At 46.7% G+C, this 8,308-nt stretch overlaps 1 long non-coding RNA gene across 1 annotated transcript in view; it reads right to left on the bottom strand.

Annotated features, from left to right (window-relative positions):
- LOC107307657 overlaps nucleotides 1-4,834 on the bottom strand; it is a 17,659-nt gene extending 12,825 nt beyond the window's left edge. Inside the window, exon 1 of the long non-coding RNA XR_001552471.1 lies at nucleotides 4,799-4,834. This is a non-coding gene — a long non-coding RNA (uncharacterized LOC107307657). The remainder of the gene's footprint in view (nucleotides 1-4,798) is intronic.
- Nucleotides 4,835-8,308: the final 3,474 nt, after the last annotated feature.

Below are 8,308 nucleotides of genomic sequence, written 5' to 3' on the forward strand. Positions count from 1 at the left end.
TGACCCCATAGATCCCCCATAGCCCCCAATGACCCCATAGATCCCCCATAGCCCCCAATGACCCCATAGATCCCCCAATGGTCCCATAGGGCCCCCATAGATCCCCCATTGCCCCTATAGGACCCCACTGATCCCCCATAGCCCCCAATGACCCCATAGACCCCCCATATCCCCCATAGCCCCCCATAATGAGGGGAATCCCATCCGGGGGGGGCCCTCAATCAGCGCCGGCTGCGGAGCCGTCGCGGCCCCTTTTGCTTAACGAGATTTAGGGCAGAAATCGATGGGAAATTTCAAAATCAATGCGGAGAGCGAGGGAAAATCGATGGGTTTAATGGGGCCGTCGATGAGCAGCAACAACAATTAGAGGGGGGGAGTCCCCGGGATGGAGGGGGGGGGGGAAAGGGAATCCCTGAATGGGGATAAAGGGAATCCATGAATGGGGACAAAGGGAATCCATGAATGGGGACAAAGGGAATCCATGAATGGGGATGGGAATCCTATAAAGGAGAATAGGGAATCCCTGAATGGGGATGGGAATCCATGAATGGGGATGGGAATCCCATACAGGGGAATAGGGGATCCTATAAATGGGAATGGGGATCCCATAAAGGGGATCCTTTAAATGGGGATGGGAATAGGGGATCCCATAAAGGGGAATAGGGGATCCTATAAATGGGAATGGGAATCCCATAAAGGGGATCCTATAAATGGGGATGGGAAAAGGGGATCCCATAAAGGGGAATAGGGGATCCCATAAATAGGGATGGGAAAAGGGGATCCCATAAATGGGGATAGGGGATCCTATAAAGGGGGATGGGAATCCCTGAAGGGGAAAAGGGAATCCTATAAATGGGAATGGGAATCCCATAAAGGGGAATAGGGGATCCCTGAATGGGGATGGGAATCCATGAATGGGAATAGGGGATCCTATAAAGGGGAATGGGAAAAGGGAATCCATGAATGGGGATGGGAATCCTATAAACGGGAATGGGAATCCCATAAAGGGGAATAGGGGATCCTATAAATGGGAATGGGAATCCATGAATGGGAATAGGGGATCCCATAAAGGGGAATGGGGGATCCTATAAATGGGGATGGGAATCCCATACAGGGGAATAGGAATCCTATAAATGGGAATGGGAATCCTATAAAGGGGAATAGGGAATCCATGAATGGGGACAAAGGGAATCCATGAATGGGAATAAAGGGAATCCATGAATGGGGATGGGAATCCCATACAGGGGAATGGGAATCCCATAAAGGAGAATAGGGAATCCCTGAATGGGGATGGGAATCCATGAATGGGAATAAAGGGGATCCCATAAATGGGGATGGGAAAAGGGAATCCATGAATGGGGATGGGGATCCCATGAAGGGGAATAGGGGATCCTATAAAGGGGAATAGGGGAAAGGGAATCCCATAAATGGAAATGGGAATCCTATAAATGGGAATGGGAAAAGGGAATCCATGAATGGGGACGGGAATCCTATAAAGGGGAATAGGGGATCCTATAAATGGGAAAAGGGGATCCTATAAATGGGAATGGGAAAAGGGGATCCCATAAATGGGAAAAGGGAATCCCATAAATTGGGATATGGGGATAATGTGAGGAGGGGGCCATGGATGGGGGGATATGGGGTGAAGGGGAGTATGGGGTGAGGGGGACATAGGGTGGGGGGATATACACCCCCAATACAGCCCATTATACCCCAATACAACCCCATAGAGGCCCGTTATACCCCAATACACCCCAATACAGCTCCATAGAGCCCCTATACACCCCTATACACCCCATTATACCCCAATACAACCCCATAATTAACCCCAATACAGCCCCAATACAGCCCCAATACACCCCATTATACTCCAATACAACCCCATAGAGCCCATTATAACCGAATACACCCCATTATACCCCAATACAGCCCCTATACACCCCATTATACCCCAATCCAGCCCCATAGAGCCCCTTATACCCCAATACACCCCATTATACCCCAATACACCCCATTATACCCCCATACAACCCCATAGAGCCCATTATAACCGAATACACCCCAATACAGCCCCATACACCCCAATACAGCCCATTACACCCCATTATACCCCAATACAGCCCCATAGAGCCCCATAGAGCCCATTATACCCCAATACAGCCCCATAGAGCCCCATACAGCCCATTATACCCCAATACAGCCCCATAGAGCCCCATACAGCCCATTATACCCCAATACAGCCCATTATACCCCAATACAGCCCCACAGAGCCCCATAGAGCCCCATAGAGCCCCATAGAGCCCCATAGAGCCCCATAGATCTGTGGGGTGGCGCCATGGAGGGGAAAAAAAACCCCAAAATGGGGCAAAAAAAGAGTGAAAAAGAAAAACCCCAAAATGGTAAAAAACCAAAATGGGGAAATAGGGAAAAAAGGAGAAAAATCAAACCCCAAAATGGAGGAAAATCGAAGGAAAAAGGGAGAAAAAAAGGGAAAAAGGGAGAAAAAATGGGAAAAAGCCGCAAAAATGGGGAAAAAATGGGGAAAAAAGCTGAAATGGAAACACCAAAATGGGGCAAAAAAAACCAAAATGGGGCAAAAAAAACCAAAATGGGGCAAAAAAACCCCAAAATGGGCAAAAAAATCCCAAAATGGGCAAAAAATCCCCAAAATGGGGCAAAAAAACCCAAAATGGGGCAAAAAAACCCAAAATGGGGCAAAAAAACCCCTAAATGGGGCAAAAAATCCCTAAAACGGGGCAAAAATTCCAAAATTAGGGCAAAAAATCCCCAAAATGGGGCAAAAAAACCCAAAATGGGGCAAAAAAACCCAAAATGGGCAAAAAAATCCCCAAAATGGGGCAAAAAAATCCCTAAAATGGGGCAAAAAAACCCCAAAATGGGGCAATAATTCCAAAATTAGGGCAAAAAAACCCAAAATGGGGCAAAAAAATCCCAAAATGGGCAAAAAAATCCCTAAAATGGGGCAAAAAAATCCAAAATGGGGCAAAAAGTCCCAAAATGGGGCAAAAAAATCCCCAAAATGGGGCAAAAAAACCCAAAATGGGGCAAAAAAATCCCAAAATGGGGCAAAAAAACCCAAAATGGGGCAAAAAATCCCCAAAATGGGGCAAAAAAATCCCTAAAATGGGCAAAAAAATCCCCAAAATGGGCAAAAAAATCCCTAAAATGGGGCAAAAAAAACCCAAAATGGAGAGTGACCCCCCACTGTGCCCATAATTAACCACAAACCCCGTTAATTAATCAAACCCCATTAACCCCAACCCTAATTAATACAAACCCCATTAACCCCAACCCTAATTAATACAAACCCCATTAACCCCAACCCTAATTAATACAAACCCCATTAATCCCAGCCCTAATTAATACAAACCCCATTAACCCCAGCCCTAATTAATACAAACCCCATTAATCCCAACCCTAATTAATACAAACCCCATTAATCCCAGCCCTAATTAATACAAACCCCATTAACCCCAACCCTAATTAATACAAACCCCATTAACCCCAGCCCTAATTAATACAAACCCCATTAATCCCAGCCCTAATTAATACAAACCTCATTAACCCCAACCCTAATTAATACAAACCCCATTAATCCCAGCCCTAATTAATACAAACCCCATTAACCCCAACCCTAATTAATACAAACCCCATTAATCCCAGCCCTAATTAATACAAACCCCATTAATTGCAACCCCCCAATTAAACAATCCCGACTCCCGGCTCCATCCCAAACCCCATTAATTAATTAATTGCCAGCCCCAATTAATTGGAACCCCCCGTTAATTACTAAAGCTCCAGCCCAGACCCCCGTTAATTGCCAGCCCCAATTAATCCCGAACCCCAATTAATTGCAGACCCCAATTAATTGCAGACCCCAATTAATTACAAACCCCTCTTCATCCCGAACCCTCATTAATCGCAGCCCCTAATTAATGGCAGACCCTCATTAATTAATTACCAGCCCTCATTAATTACCAAAGCCGAATCCATCCCAGAGCCCCGTTAATTGCCAGCCCCAATTAATCCCAAACCCCAATTAATTGCAGACCCCAATTAATCGCAGCCCCCAGCTCCATCCCAAACCCCCATTAATTAACGGCCAGCCCCAATTAATGGCCGGCCCCAATTAATTAATTACCAGCCCTCATTAATTACCAAAGCCGAATCCATCCCAGACCCCGTTAATTGCCAGCCCCAATTAATCCCAAACCCCAATTAATAACAAACCCCATTTGATCCCGAACCCTCATTAACGTCCAGCCCTCATTCATTAATCGCAGCCCTTCATTAATCACAGCCCCTAATTAACGGCAGCCCCCATTAATTAACGGCAGCCCCCCATTAATTAACGGCAGCCCCCATTAATTAACGGCAGCCCCCATTAATTAACGGCAGCCCCAATTAACGGCATCCCCCATTAATTAACGGCAGCTCCCATTAATTAACGGCATCCCAGTAATTAAAGGCATCCCCAACTTAACCGGCATCCCCATTACATTAACAGCACTCCCAAATTAATTAAACGGCACATCCCCAGATTAATGAACGGCACCTCCCATTAAATTCACGGCAGCCCGCAATTAACGGCAGCCACCCTCCAATCCCACCTCATTCCCCACCTCCCCCCCCCAACCCGGTTCCTAATGACCCCGCGCTAATTAACGAGGCCCCGTTTTAATGAGGCCCGGTTTAATGCCGGGGCCGGTTAATGAGGCCGTTAATGAGGCTGTTAATGAGCGGCCGCTAATTGCGCCGTTCCCGCAGTGCCGCTCACCCGCCGCTGCCGCCGCCGCCGCCCTCGAGAACCCCCCCAACGCCCCCCCACAACCCGGACCGAGTGCGACCCGAACCCCCATGCCCCATTCGGGACCCATAAACCCCATAGAACCCCATAGGACCCACTATTAATAAACCCATAGAGACCATATATGACCCTAGAGATCCCGCCCCCCACTCCCCATAGCGACCCATAGAGACCCTATAGAACCCTATAAGAAGCCCATAGGAGCCCATAGGCGACCCCATAGGACCCATAAACCCATAGGACCCCATAGACCCCATAGAGACCCTATAGGGACCCTATAATAACCCCATAGGGACCCCATAGAGACCCCGCCCCCCCACTGCCCCATAGCGACCCCATAGGAACCCTATAGGAACCCTATAGAGACCCTATAATAACCCCATAGCGACCCCATAGGGACCCCATAGGGACCCCATAGAGACCCCGCCCCCCCACTGCCCCATGCGACCCCATAGGAACCCTATGGAACCTATATAACCCATAGCCCCCATAAACCCTATAGAGACCTATAGACCTATAAATAACCAATAGAGACCATAGACCCATATAGGACCCCTATAATAACCCCTAGAGCCCTATAGGGACCCCATAGAGCCCTATAGGGACCCATTAGGAGACCCATAGCAGACCTAAGACCCTATATGTAAACCCGCATAGTGGACCATAGGATCCACTCACCCCATGCTGCCCCATAGAACCCCTTAGTAACCCCATAGAGACCTATAGCTGCCCCATAAACCCCCCCCAGACCCACAGCTACCCCATAAACTCCACCCAGCCCCACTGCGACCCCATATCCTTTAAACCCCCCCACCTCCCCCCATAGCTCCGCTGCCCCTATAGCTGTCCCCATAGCTGCCCCTATAAGCCCATAGCTGCCCCATAGCTGCCCCTATAAGCCCCCATAGCTGCCCCTATAACCCCATAGCTTGCCCCTTAGCATCTCCCTATAAGCCCCTAGGCTGCCCCTTATGCTGCCCCTATAAGCCCCATAGCTGCCCTATAACCGCCCTATAAAAGACCATAGCCCACCATAGCTGCCCATATAAGCCATTAGCTGCCCATAACATCCCTGGCCCTATCCACCCTTAGACCCCCCTTTTCCCTATAGCCCCCTCCCCATAGACCCCCCCCATAAACCCCTATAGCCCCCTCCCCATAGACCCCCCTATACCCCCCCATAGATCCCATAATTTCCCTTTTTTCCCTTTTTCCCCCTTTTTTCCCTTATTTTACCCCCCCCCCTTTTCCATTCCCAATCATCTGAGGATTATGGGGGATCATGGCGTTAATTAGCATTAATTACCCATTAGTGCCTATTAATTACTAATTACGGCTCCATCCCTTTATCCAGCCCAACTAGGGATCTGCCGGTCAATTTATCGGCATTTTGGGTCGATTTATGGTATTTTGGGGCAATTATCGGATTTAGGGCAAATTTATGCCTCCCTCTTATTAGCTTCGGATTTGCCTTATCCCATTATCCCATTAATTACCGGCTCCATCCTTAAATCCACCATATTAGTGGATTTTATGCAATTCTATGCAAATTTATGGCAATTTATGCAATTTAATGCCGATTTGGGCAATTATGCGGAATTTTACGCATATTATAGCGGCAAATTTATGCCTCCCTCCTGTTTTAGTGATTTTGCATCTTAATCCCATTAATTCATTTAATTCCCAGCTCCACCCCTTCATATCACCAAATAGGTGGTTTATATGCTTTATGGCAATTTTGGGGCATTTATGCGGTAGTTGGGCCAATTACATGCGATTTTAGGGCAAATTTATCCCCTCCCTCCCTTAATTTTAGTGGATTATGCCTTCCATCCATTAATCCCATTAATTACCGGACCTCAATCCCTTTCAATTCCCATTAGGGGTGATTTATGCCATTTATATTGCAATTTATGGCAATTTAGCCTCGTTTATGGACAATTTGCATAGCGTTGGAATTTTTTGGGCAATTAATGCGGAATTTAGGGCAAAATTTATGACCTCCCTCCTTATTTTATGGATTTGGCCTTAAATCATTTAATCCCATTCACATTACGGCATCCAACCCTTCAATCGCAGCGACAATTAGGCAGATTTAGGCGATTTATATGGCGATTTGGCGCGATTATGCATTCATATAGGGCATTTAGGGCCAATTTATGCGTCAATTTAGGTCGATTTTGGGCAATTATGCGGATATTTAGGAGCAAAATTCTCATGGCCTCCCTACCTTTTTTAGGGTGGATTTTGCCTTTAATCCCATTTTAATCCCATTAATTCCTGGCATCCATCCCTTTAATCAGCAACTATAGGCATTTATGGCAATTTAGGGTCGATTTTGGGGCAATTAATGCGGATTTAGGGCAAATTTATGGCCTCCCTCCTTATTTTAGTGGGATTATGGCCTTAATCCCATTAATCCCATTAATTACCGGCTCCATCCCTTCAATATCACCATATAGGGCGGATTTAGGGTCAATTTATGGCAATTTAGGGTCAATTTATGGTCATTTAGGGTCAATTTAGGGTCGATTTTGGGGCAATTAATGCGGATTTAGGGCAAATTTATGGCCTCCCTCCTTATTTTAGTGGGATTTTGGCCTTAATCCCATTAATCCCATTAATTCCCGGCTCCATCCCTTCAATGCAGCGACATAGGGCGGATTTAGGGCGATTTAGGGTCGATTTAGGGTCGATTTATGGTCGATTTATGGGTGATTTTGGGGCAATTAATGCGGATTTAGGGCAAATTTATGGCCTCCCTCCTTGTTTTAGTGGGATTTTGGCCTTAATCCCATTAATCCCATTAATTACCGGCTCCATCCCTTCAATATCACCATATAGGGTGGATTTAGGGCGATTTATGGCCAATTTAGGGTCGATTTTGGGTCGATTTATGGCAATTTATGGCCGATTTTGGGGCAATTAATGTGGATTTAGGGCAAATTTATGGCCTCCCTCCTGGTTTTAGTGGGATTTTGGCCTTAATCCCATTAATCCCATTAATTACCAGCTCCATCCCTTTAATCCAGCCATATAGGGGGGATTTAGGGTCAATTTATGGCAATTTAGGGTCAATTTATGGTCGATTTTGGGGCAATTAATGCGAATTTAGGGCAAATTTATGGCCTCCCTCCTTGTTTTAGTGGGATTTTGGCCTTAATCCCATTAATCCCATTAATTACCGGCTCCATCCCTTCAATGCAGCGACATAGGGCAGATTTAGGGCGATTTATGGCGATTTTGGGGCCATTTATGGCGATTTTGGGGTGATTTCGGGCTATTTTGGGGTGATTTTGGGTCAATTTAGGCCGATTTGGGCCGTTTCTGGGCCCCCATAGGCCGCATTAAACCTCCGCCTCCCACTCGGGGTTTGTGCCACTCGGCGGCCCCACGGAGCTGTAGGAGCGGAGCAGGCTGTTAATTGGGTTAATTAGAGTCCGATAATTAAGTCATTACATGAGTTTAATAAAATCAAGT

This window comes from Coturnix japonica, unplaced genomic scaffold (assembly GCF_001577835.2).
Source record: "Coturnix japonica isolate 7356 unplaced genomic scaffold, Coturnix japonica 2.1 chrUnrandom750, whole genome shotgun sequence".
Lineage (NCBI taxonomy): Eukaryota > Metazoa > Chordata > Aves > Galliformes > Phasianidae > Coturnix > Coturnix japonica.